Raw genomic sequence first — 12,880 nt, 5'->3', positions numbered from 1 at the left:
TTGTCTGCCTCCTGGTGCTTCATTCTCTTGAGCAGTCACAGGCTCTCAGGCCACGTTTTCCTTCCTTTTATTTCCTTTTCAAAAGACCCTTCCCTTCGAGAGTAGAGGAACGCAATGTGTTTAGCTTGCACGGATGTTCTGATGATGCGCATAAAGAGGAACGTGGTGGGAACATGTGAGGTTGAGAGCTGTGGTGACATGCTCAGTGAGTGAGGAAGGGAAGTGGCCCAGTCTCCCCCTCCCCCCTTCGCCAGGGGCTGAACCTGGTTCCTCACTCCCCCGAATCCCAGCCTGTCATGCCCTCTCGCTGCCTCCTCCTGCTCTTCCGCCACTTCTGGGTAGGCTTGCCAAGCCTCCAGGATTGTCCTGGAGTCTCCAGGAATTAAAGATGATGTCATATGATGAAACCTCAAAGAATACGTCCAACCAAAACTGTCAACCCTCCTTCTGGGCCTGCTCTGGAAGGAGAGATGGCGGTTCAGGGAGGACCTACTGGAGGGGAACCCCATACGTGCGCCTCTTGGAATGCAACAGGCGTGCTCTGCCTCTGCAGGAAGGAACTGAAACCACCGAACAGAAGCCTGTATTCCTTGCTCTGTGCACCCACCCTCTGCTGCCTCCTATCTCAGTGCTGTAGCGCAAAAATTCCCCCATTGGCAGCCTGGCGTGCTGGAGGCTCTAGTCCGGGAGACCCCTGAATGGACCCTGCAGTATATCTGCCACACAATGCAATTCTGACGTCATTGGTAGCAATTTGGTCGCAGTAGCCCCCAATGACTTGTTGCCTTTGCTCCTGCAGGTAGAAATGGCAGGGGGGAAATGATGTCTTTCAGCATCATTTGTGGCTTCCCATAGCTTTAGTTTGGTTTTTAAAAGACTGTAAATCTTAGATGAAAATGCAGTAAAATCTCAACCACCCCACCATCTTCCTTAGCTATGTATAAATAAGAAATTTAAGAACACTTACCATTTATTTTATGTAAAAGTTTGTGAATGCAGGTGCCGCTAAGATGAAGTTATGCGGCTTGATCAAGGACTGAGGCCAAAATTTGGTGCCCTGTTTTGACGTAACAAAGGGCTGAGACAACGGGAGAAATATGAATTCTGAAGCCCATGGTTATCCCATATGCAGATCTAGCGTGACCATTATCACTCGCAGGTCTCTGTGTTTCGTTCTCATCCTCCCCCATCCGTGGAAAAACTCCAGTATAAAAATATTGAAAATTAGGAATAATGCACGTTGCTTAAAATCACCTCTTCTGTTAATTTGCATTTCATAAGATGCTCTTAGTTAAGAAAGAACCAATGTAAATAGCAAACACCCCGTGCTTAGCTGACACAGATAAGATATAGTCAGAGGACTGAAGAGGGAAAGGTTTTAGCTCTAGCATGGGTGGGAGAGATTATTCCCAATGTGCCACTGCAGGCCGTATAGATTGGCCTTGCATGGGCATGCCAGAAAAGTGGACAGAGGTGGGAGGAGGTGGAACCAGCAATCGCTATTCCGCAAGCCACTAGGGGGATTATTCTGGAGTCCGCTGTGCAGGATCTCAGCCCTGGTGTTCTCTGATGAAGTTATTGGAAGCAGCTGGTTCCTGTGCGCCTACAACTCGACCTTCCTGGATCTCCCAGTGATGCAGCCTCGTAAAATGTGGGTTTTGTCTCCCTCTACTGGCTAGCTCACATATGGGGCCTTTGTTTTCAGTTTGTATTTTATTTAATTTGTCCCAGGAACTTATCAGTGTTTATTTCCACCACAACAAAAGCAGGTGAAAATCAGTGCAAAAACTATTGATATTTTTTCTGGGTAAATATTGAGGTTTATTTGGTTGGACGGAAAGACGGGGGGGGGGGGAAGTATTCAGTAGATTAATGCTTTGAATTCCATTCATCAATGTGGTTTGCTGCAGAACTAAAACAGAACACAATGCCACCTGTGAGTTTAAGAAAATATAGAATATCTCTCTCACCCCCAAATCAAATTTTTCATTTGAATAAAGAGCTTACAGTTGTAGACGTAGAACTATGAGCCTGTAAATATTTACATTTAATAATTGGGCCACACCATTTGCATATGCACAACTTCATCCTTTTCTCCTGTTTTTGTTTTTGTTTTAACTTTCAAATGTGTCCTCCTTGTGTTCTGAAATGTATTCTGATACAGACTTTCATATTCTTCCTATTTTAGTGTGTCAGAGCTTTAAACTGTTATTTGCTAACCGTTTGAAATGTGTATGTGGTGAGCGTGAGATTCACCAGTACGTTCGTTGCGCACACACTTCAGAGCTTGTGTGTGTATCTGTTTGTTTATTGTGTGTATCTTCTAGATTTATTCATAGCCTTACTTCATAAAGAAGCCGCTTGGCATGTCCACACAGACTAATGTATTATCGTAATGCAGTTGTCTCGTGCAATGTATTGTATTTTCCTAATAAAACAAGTTATTTTTTCTATATTTGAATAATACAAAAGAAGGGTGAAAATCAGAAAAAAATGAATAGTACTTTTTGTAAACCCCGGGAATTTTTCAGTAAAAATGGGTTTGAACTGAAAACGTAGGGGCTTAATCACATAACATGGAATTTCAACATGTTATGCTAGCCTACTAATGCTTCTGGCTGCCGGAGTTGCTCTTTAGCTCCAATACTCAAGGTCTGTGATGTGAGGTCAGCGTTGCTAGGTCCAAACAGATCCGGACCCAGAACTGATCTCTGCGGGACCCCACTCCTTATGCCTTTCCAGCATGACTGTGAACCACTGATAACTACTCTCTGGGAACAGTTTTCCATCCAGTTATGCACCCATCTTATAGTAGCTCCATCTAGGTTGTATTTCCCTAGTTGGTTTCTGAGAAGGTCATGCAAGAAAGTATCAAACGCCTTACTAAAGTCAAGATATACCACATCTACTGCTTCCCCCTATCCACAAGGCTTGTTACCCTGTCAAAGAAAGCTATCAGGTTAGTTTGACATGATTTGTTTTTGACAAATCCATGCTGACTGTTACTTATCACTTTATTATCTTCTGGATGTTTGCGAATTGATTTCTTAATTTTTTACTCCATTATCTTTCCGATTATCTCCAATATCTTTCTGGTTCTTTCTCCTTGCAATCCTCACAGAAATTATGCAGCCGACTAATTAATTAATTTATAAATTAATTTATGCTTGTGCTTCAGGCTAAGAACACACTTCAGTGATTTTCTAGACAGGGCCTTAATCCTCTAACTCAAGTTGCAGAGGTCTGTGTTTCAGTGCTGAATGCCCTGGGTCCAAACCCTGCAGAAGATTCTTAAGCACTGACCTGGATATAGTTAATTCCAATCATCAACGCTGGCAATATAATCCAGAAATGCCATCCTTAAACAGGACAGTCGTGTTGTCATAAATAGATCTCTGCAAAACAAAGGAAAAAGATAATGACCACTACAAAGGACTGAGCGACCAAGAAGTATTGAGAAGCCAAGTGGATTGAAGAGCACTGTGAAAAGAGACCTTTTATAGCGTTTCTGAGCCCAGTTTTTTGCAAAGCAGGCTCTGGACAGACAGTGCGAGGACATTGTATGTAGCAACCTGAACTTGCTCCACCTCCTTAAATTCCCCGTTTGAATCATCTTCTTTGCTGGAAAATTCCCAACCTTCTCCCATTTCAGAGCCAAGCAGTTTCCTCCTTCCCCCCCCAACTCCTTTCTGAAAGACGAGGAAATGAAACTAGAGTTGGGAAACAGCATTCGCTGAAACAAACAGCTCAGTGCTTTGTTTTCATAGTGTTTTGGTCCGGTCTTATTTAAATAAATCCTGGAATTCATGGATTTGCTTCAATCTTTGCATTCCTTTCAAATGTTTGAGACAGAACTTCACCTGGTTACAGAGGTGCATGACTGAAATGACAGCAAGACAGATTCAATGGATTTCATTGGAACCGGGCCAAGTTCAAGGGTCCAGGCCAGCGAGACGGCCTTTGGAAACTGCCCCAGTAATCTTAGTTTTGAGGCCTCCGAACCCAGCCCAGTCCTCTCCACTCCGTTGGCCAGGCTAGATTAAGATTCACCACAGACTCCTGCTGCTGTGAAGTTTGGGTGCTTATGTTCTGACATTGGCTCTTCACAGAGTGGAACCGTCTCACCATGTCCTGCTGCAACGAGCACAATATTTCTGCCCCTGAAATAGATTAATAGATTCATGGACTTTAAGGCCAAAAGGGACCATTATGATCATCTAGTCTGACCTCCTGCATAAGACAGGCCAGAGAATTTCACCCTGTTGTGCCTGTATTGAGCCCAACAACTTGTCTTTGTCTGAAGCATCTGTCCCAGCAAGGCATGCTGGCTGGATTTGAAGACAAAAGGAGATGAGGAATCCATCACTTCCCACAGCAGTTTGTTCCAATGGTTAATCTCTCTCTCTGCTAAACAATGGTGTCTATTTCTCATTTGAATTGGTCTGGTTATACCATCCAGCCATTGGTTCTTGTTCTGCCTTTCTCTGTTCGGCTAAAGAGCTTGTTAGTACCTGGTGTTTCCTCCCCAAAAGGTCCTTCGACACTATAAAATGTGTGACTTCAATTTCCTGGCAAGTAGGGCTGGAAGGGATTGGCGAGAGCTGTGAAAAGCAGGACTGAACTGTGTCATTCAAGAAAGATGGGGACCTTCCCTCACTGATAGGGGCAACAAGCCACAGTGCTTCAAACTGCCACTGATGACGCATTGCTGTCCTGGTTATCTTCTGGTTTGAGCGCCATTGATTTCTGGATGCCTGTGAAACTGGTCGGGGTGAAGAATGAAGAAAACCCACTCAAGTCCATTTCTCAGCCTGAAGCACTTATTGCTCTATGTATTGTCACAACGCCTAGGAGCCCAGCCATGGGCTGGTATCCTGTGGTTGTAGGTGCTGTACAAATAGAGAGGAAAAAGAGATCCCCTGCCAACAGCTTAGTACCACTGAGTCGTAGCAGAATTCAAGGATTTCAATGTGGTTTTGCCCAGGCAAAAGTGGGGAGAAGAAAAGTGTCCAGGAAACGGAACAATCATTTGTCAGAAATTTGTTGAAATAGATTTTTTAAAGGAAAAAAATCCTTTCTTTGGGTTCATAATATATTGCCATTGACTTGCAAGGACCGTGGCGAAGGCCTATTCTGAAGGTGAGGTAATGTTGAACTTTACCACTCCGCCAGTCACACATTACTCACCATTGTGACCTATTTGATGTATCCTTAGTGTGCAGGCTGAGTGTACATCACCGAGATGGGAAGAGATACGTATTTAGGTGTGTTCGTAACATTGATCCCAAATCATCTTCGAATTAAATCTTTTCCTCGAATGATGAATGAGTACAAGATGTGATGCCTCTTTGTGTTCTTCCCATCAATACAATGAGGCAATAATTCGGAAGAAGAATAACAAGGTGGTGAAAGTTTTTAATGTATTTCAGTTGGGAATTGAGACTCGGTACCCTGAAACTGAACCTAGATGAGTCAGGAAGTTCATGTTCCTATCTATCTATCTATCTATCTATCTATCTATCTATCTATCTATCTCCATGATTATTACAGGGAAGTGAAAAGATCTGACGCTATTTCGGTGATTCTTCCATAAAGTTAGGTCCATTTCCTGCTGAAGGATTCAGCACTTTGGGATCCATCAGTGAACTTCTATTGTCCCGACTGAAAGATTAATAGGACTGGTTAAAATAAGAGGCCTGGTTTTCAGAGGTGTGGCGCTCTGATTCCCGTGGGAGTTATGGGTGCTCCCTGCTCCTTTGGGAAGTTAGGATGTGACTGATACGGCTTAAGCAGAGGAGAGCTTGATTTAGTGGATATGGATTGGGGCTGGGCGACAGGGCAATGCTGGTTTGTCATTATCAGCAGCCCTTCCCCAACCCTATGGAAACCATGTCCAATGGTTCCTGGTGGGGGTGCACAGGTGTAACTGAGGGCAGAATTTGGTTCTTAAGGTTGCATACAAAGGGTGCGGGATGGAGGACAGTACAAACGTGGCTTCCTATTCTCTTTTTCCAAATAGCAGCTCAGAACTTTTCAGTCAGAACATTTTTTTGACCAAAAATACTTTTTTGATTGGGGAGGCAGAAATTGTTCCCCAAATCCTGTTTTTTCCTTGATAAAGCAAAAACCTAGAAAACTACAAAAATTTCAAAAGCCCAGACCACATTTTAGACTGGATGTTTTTGTTTTATTCAATTAAGACCCAAAACACTTCATACAAAATATTTGATGAAAAGGGAGAAAAAAAATGTTGATTGAATTGTTTTGGAGGGAAAAATTCGATTCACCTTTCCTATGGGGAAGGGGGACTCGTTACCCCGTAGAGCTATTTAGAGCAGTATAAGGGACTGTCCTACCTTAAAGTGGCTGCTCCCAGCCCTTATGGATCACCTTGATTAAAACCCATTCCCCCTTCCCCTCTCTTGCTCCCTGTTTTCAAGGAAGAGGTGGCAGAGAGCACAGGATGTTGGGGGAATTCACCGGAAGACATTTATAGGTATAAGGGAGTCTGAGGCAATGGTGAATCCTGCCCATGGTATGTGTCTTTAGCACCATACGGATGCCATCTTAATGGAGCTGTGCTGATTTATGCCAGCTCAGGATCTGGCGCAGGGAGTGTACATCACAAGAGTAGGAACTTCTGAGGTTTACACAAACCTATGAAGTATTGTGAGGATTGGAGAAGATCTGATCAGACCTGCTCTCCAGGCTCAGCAAGGATTCAATGGGAGGGGCGCCCAGCAATTGCTATTGCACAAGGCACTAGAGGGATTATCCTGCAGGCCGGTGTGCGGAGTCTGAGCCCTGATCTTCTCTGATCAAGTTTTTAGAAGCAACAGGTCCCTGTGATCCTAGAACTTGACCTTCCTGTGTCTCTCAGTGATGCACCCTTGTAAAATGTGGGTTGCTTCTCCATCTAGTGGCTAGATCACAGAACATGGAATTTTAATCTGGTATGCTAGCCTACTAGTGCTTCCAGCTGCTGGAGCTGCTCTTTAGCTTCACTGCTCAAGGTCTGTGATGTGGGGCCAGCGTTGCTAGGTCCAAAACCTACTGATGACCTGTTGCGGAAATTGTTAGACCAGCCCACGCCCCCACTGCCAGATGTCCCAGCCAGCTTCCTGGTTTCACACTCTGTGCCCTCCAAGATTCTGATCCCCTTTCCTCCCCCTTTCCTATCTCTCCCATCCTCATATGGTGCTTTCTCCTGGCAACCCCCACAGAAATTACACAGCCTACTCTCCTTGCTCCTCACACTGGGTTGCCAACTTTCGAATCACACAAAGCGGAATACCCCTGCCCCGCCCCTTCCCTGAGCCCCCGCCCCGCCCCACCTTTTCTATGTGGCCCTGCTCACTGCTCGCCCATCCTCCCTCCCTCAATCGCTCACTCTCCCCAACCCTCACTCACTTTCACCGGGCTGCAGTGGGGGTTTCGGATTCTGGAGTGGGGTGAGGGCTCCGGCTGGGGTGTGGGGTGGGTGCCAGGGAGGAGGGGTTCTGGTGCAGAGGAGGCTCAGGGATGGGCAAGGGGGTTGGGTGTGGCTGTCTGTGTGGTGTGGGGGCTCTGGGAAGGATTTGGGGCATGTGCGTGGATTCCAGGTTGGGGCAGGAGGTTGGGGTGTGGGAGAGGGTGTGGGGCCCCTAGGCCGGCTGCGCCGCCCACCGGACATTTAAGGGCCCGGTTGGCAGGGCCAGCCAGAGCCGCCAGGGTCCCTTTGCGACCGGGCATTCCTGGCATTCCTCACAAGCCCCATGCCTGACACCTCTCTACACACACTCAGCTCAACCTCTCTTTGAATCCACAGTCCCCAAGCAGAGCTGAGTGGTGACAGACTGTGCTGGGTGCCAGGGACATGAAATGTGTATGGTTCAGAGAGGACCAGGCAAGAGCAAGAGCTGCCTCCAGATTAAAAGAAGGTGGAAGGAAATTTGTAGCTGATCCAAACCTCCTGCTCTGCTCTTTGGCTCAAACTGATCCTTCTTCCTTCTTCTGGTTGTGTTTCAGTCCCAAGAAATCCATAAGAATTCATTCATGAAAGCAAAGAATCCAGTTCTTTATTGAATTCTTTTTTCCAATTTGAATTACGTAGATCAGGTGTTACAACTCACACACAGCATTTCCTCAAATAACGTCATGTCTCTTGTTAAAATAATTAGAATTATCGAAATAATTATTAAAAATAGTGATGCAACCAAGCAATTGAAGAGTCTGTGCATGGAGGAGGTTTGGATTGTGAAAATCCACAACCACATAGCTCTGAGGTGTCTCATTTCCGGACACCAAGCCACAGGAACCATATAAAAAGGCTCACACCTGAATGATCCTCAATCGACTAGGCTTCTTCACTTGCTCCCATCGGTGAATTGGGTAAGTCTCCTTCTGATTATTGGGAGCTAACTTTATGGCTGGGATTTCATTTTTTGGTTTCTTCTTCCAAAAGATATTACTGCTCACAAGAGGGCTTTCTTTAAGTATCTTGACTTTAATTCACTCATCCCACTGAAGGGCTTCAGGATGGGATTTCAGTCTATCCTCCCCCATGTTTGTTCTTTCTGAAGTGGTTTGCAATGGCAATGCTCTCTCTGGAGAAGTGTTCCCAAGGGCACCAGCCTCTGATTCTGCTGAATGCTCTGGTGCATGATGGTAATAAGAAAATACAGTTGTTTGTCTTGATTTTGCAAACTCTGAAAACTCCTTTTTCTTTCAGTTTTGCCCACATCCCAGGAAGATGTCTTACCAGCAGCAATGCAAACAGCCCTGCCTGCCCCCTCCATGCTGTGTGAAGCAGGTCAAGACTAAATGTGTGGATCCCTGTCCGTGCCCTCCTAAGTGCGTGGATCTGTGCCCCCCTAAGTGCGTGGATCCGTGCCCTCCTAAGTGCGTGGATCAATGGCCATGTCCTCCTAAGTGCGTGGATCCGTGCCCTCCTAAGTGCGTGGATCAATGGCCATGTCCTCCTAAGTGCGTGGATCCCTGTCCGTGTCCTCCTAAGTGCGTGGATCAATGGCCATGTCCTCCTAAGTGCGTGGATCCCTGTCCGTGCCCTCCTAAGTGCGTGGATCCGTGCCCTCCATGCCCACCTCTGCAGCACTGCTGCAAAGAAAAGAAGTTCTGTTAGGGCCCACGGAACCACCAACGTCTACGGAATGAAAATGAATTGCAGCCCCTTGCGCAGTAGCTCTCTCCTGACTCCACTTGTCTGGCATTCCCCTTGCAGTGTGACGTGTTTCTGGGAATGTTTCCAATCTCTGTCCTCACTTTGCAGACTCTTTCTGCTCACAGTATCAAGGCCTTCCCTTGGAATGTGTAATTGACCGACTGTGTTCCCGTGAGATATTGCGTATGGGCGGGAGAGAGACCCTGTGTCACTTGTGCTGTAGAGTGATTGTTGTTGGGAAATTTCTCCATCTTGTCATGTAGATGTGCAGTAATAAAAGCTACGATCCACGGCATTGTCTGCCTCCTGGTGCTTCATTCTCTTGAGCAGTCACAGGCTCTCAGACCACGTTTTCCTTCCTTTTATTTCCTTTTCGAAAGACCCTTCCCTTCGAGAGTAGAGGAACGCAATGTGTTTAGCTAGCACGGATGTTCTGATGATGCGCATAAAGAGGAACGTGGTGGGAACATGTGAGGTTGAGAGCTGTGGTGACATGCTCAGTGAGTGAGGAAGGGAAGGGGCCCAGTCTCCCCCTCCCCCTTCGCCAGGGGCTGAACCTGGTTCCTCACTCCCCCGAATCCCAGCCTGTCATGCCCTCTCGCTGCCTCCTCCCGCTCTTCCGCCACTTCTGGGTAGGCTTGCCAAGCCTCCAGGATTGTCCTGGAGTCTCCAGGAATTAAAGATGATGTCATATGATGAAACCTCAAAGAATACGTCCAACCAAAACTGTCAACCCTCCTTCTGGGCCTGCTCTGGAAGGAGAGATGGCGGTTCAGGGAGGACCTACTGGAGGGGAACCCCATACGTGCGCCTCTTGGAATGCAACAGGCGTGCTCTGCCTCTGCAGGAAGGAACTGAAACCACCGAACAGAAGCCTGTATTCCTTGCTCTGTGCACCCACCCTCTGCTGCCTCCTATCTCAGTGCTGTAGCGCAAAAATTCCCCCATTGGCAGCCTGGCGTGCTGGAGGCTCTAGTCCAGGAGACCCCTGAATGGACCCTGCAGTATATCTGCCACACAATGCAATTCCGACGTCATTGGTAGCAATTTGGTCGCAGTAGCCCCCAATGACTTGTTGCCTTTGCTCCTGCAGGTAGAAATGGCAGGGGGAAAATGATGTCTTTCAGCATCATTTGTGGCTTCCCATAGCTTTAGTTTGGTTTTTAAAAGACTGTAAATCTTAGATGAAAATGCAGTAAAATCTCAACCACCCCACCATCTTCCTTAGCTATCTATAAATAAAAAATTTAAGAACACTTATCATTTATTTTATTTAAAAGATTGTGAATGCAGGTGCCGCTAAATGAAGCTATGCAAAGACCTAGGCCAAAATTTGGTGCCCTGTTTTGACATAACAAAGGGCTGAGACAACAGGAGAAATATGAAATCTGAAGCCCATGGTTATCCCATATGCAGATCTAGCGTGACCATTATCACTCGCAGGTCTCTGTGTTTCGTTCTCATCCTCCCCCATCCGTGGAAAAACTCCAGTATAAAAATATTGAAAATTAGGAATAATGCACATTGCTTAAAAACACCTCTTCTGTGAATTTGCATTTCATAAGATGCTCTTAGTTAAGAAAGAACCAATGTAAATAGCAAACACCCCGTGCTTAGCTGACACAGATAAGATATAGTCAGAGGACTGAAGAGGGAAAGGTTTTAGCTCTAGCATGGGTGGGAGAGATTATTCCCAATGTGCCACTGCAGGCCGTATAGATTGGCCTTGCATGGGCATGCCAGAAAAGGGGACAGAGGTGGGAGGGGGTGGAACCAGCAATTGCTATTCCGCAAGCCACTAGGGGGATTATTCTGGAGTCCGCTGTGCAGGATCTCAGCCCTGGTGTTCTCTGATGAAGTTATTGGAAGCAACTGGTTCCTGTGAGCCTACAACTCGACCTTCCTGGATCTCCCAATGATGCAGCCTTGTAAAATGTGGGTTGCGCCTCCCTCTGCTGGCTAGCTCACATATGGGGCCTTTGTTTTCAGTTTGTATTTTATTTAATTTGTCCCAGGAACTTATTAGTGTTTATTTCCACCACAACAAAAGCAGGTGAAAATCAGTGCAAAAACTATTCATATTTTTTCTGGGTAAATATTGAGGTTTATTTGATTGGACAGAAAGACGGGGGGGGGGGGAAGTATTCAGTAGATTAATGCTTTGAATTCCATTCATCAATGTGGTTTGCTGCAGAACTAAAACAGAACACAATGCCACCTGTGAGTTTAAGAAAATATAGAATATCTCTCTCACCCCCAAATCAAATTTTTCATTTGAATAAAGAGCTTACAGTTGTAGACGTAGAACTATGAGCCTGTAAATATTTACATTTAATAATTGGGCCACACCATTTGCATATGCTCAACTTCATCCTTTTCTCCTGTTTTTGTTTTTGTTTTAACTTTCAAATGTGTCCTCCTTGTGTTCTGAAATGTATTCTGATACAGACTTTCATATTCTTCCTATTTTAGTGTGTCAGAGCTTTAAACTGTTATTTGCTAACCGTTTGAAATGTGTATGTGGTGAGCGTGAGATTCACCAGTACGTTCGTTGCGCACACACTTCAGAGCTTGTGTGTGTATCTGTTTGTTTATTGTGTGTATCTTCTAGATTTATTCATAGCCTTACTTCATAAAGAAGCCGCTTGGCATGTCCACACAGACTAATGTATTATCGTAATGCAGTTGTCTCGTGCAATGTATTGTATTTTCCTAATAAAACAAGTTATTTTTTCTATATTTGAATAATACAAAAGAAGGGTGAAAATCAGAAAAAAATGAATAGTACTTTTTGTAAACCCCGGGAATTTTTCAGTAAAAATGGGTTTGAACTGAAAACGTAGGGGCTTAATCACATAACATGGAATTTCAACATGTTATGCTAGCCTACTAATGCTTCTGGCTGCCGGAGTTGCTCTTTAGCTCCAATACTCAAGGTCTGTGATGTGAGGTCAGCGTTGCTAGGTCCAAACAGATCCGGACCCAGAACTGATCTCTGCGGGACCCCACTCCTTATGCCTTTCCAGCATGACTGTGAACCACTGATAACTACTCTCTGGGAACAGTTTTCCATCCAGTTATGCACCCATCTTATAGTAGCTCCATCTAGGTTGTATTTCCCTAGTTGGTTTCTGAGAAGGTCATGCAAGAAAGTATCAAACGCCTTACTAAAGTCAAGATATACCACATCTACTGCTTCCCCCTATCCACAAGGCTTGTTACCCTGTCAAAGAAAGCTATCAGGTTAGTTTGACATGATTTGTTTTTGACAAATCCATGCTGACTGTTACTTATCACTTTATTATCTTCTGGATGTTTGCGAATTGATTTCTTAATTTTTTACTCCATTATCTTTCCGATTATCTCCAATATCTTTCTGGTTCTTTCTCCTTGCAATCCTCACAGAAATTATGCAGCCGACTAATTAATTAATTTATAAATTAATTTATGCTTGTGCTTCAGGCTAAGAACACGCTTCAATGATTTTCTAGACAGGGCCTTAATCCTCTAACTCAAGTTGCAGAGGTCTGTGTTTCAGTGCTGAATGCCCTGGGTCCAAACCCTGCAGAAGATTCTTAAGCACTGACCTGGATATAGTTAATTCCAATCATCAACGCTGGCAATATAATCCAGAAATGCCATCCTTAAACAGGACAGTCGTGTTGTCATAAATAGATCTCTGCAAAACAAAGGAAAAAGATAATGACCACTACAAAGGAC

The 12,880-nt window shown here is 45.1% G+C and overlaps 1 long non-coding RNA gene across 1 annotated transcript; it reads left to right on the top strand.

The window, feature by feature from the left end:
* Positions 1-8,288: 8,288 nt before the first annotated feature.
* Positions 8,289-9,455, top strand: LOC311512430. Its single transcript, XR_014709457.1, has 2 exons — positions 8,289-8,370; positions 8,711-9,455. It is a non-coding gene; the product is annotated as an uncharacterized lncRNA (long non-coding RNA).
* Positions 9,456-12,880: the final 3,425 nt, after the last annotated feature.

This window comes from Lepidochelys olivacea (genome assembly GCF_965140295.1).
Source record: "Lepidochelys olivacea isolate rLepOli2 genome assembly, chromosome: 24".
NCBI classification, from domain to species: Eukaryota; Metazoa; Chordata; order Testudines; family Cheloniidae; genus Lepidochelys; species Lepidochelys olivacea.
This window is presented reverse-complemented; position numbering and strand designations above follow the sequence as displayed.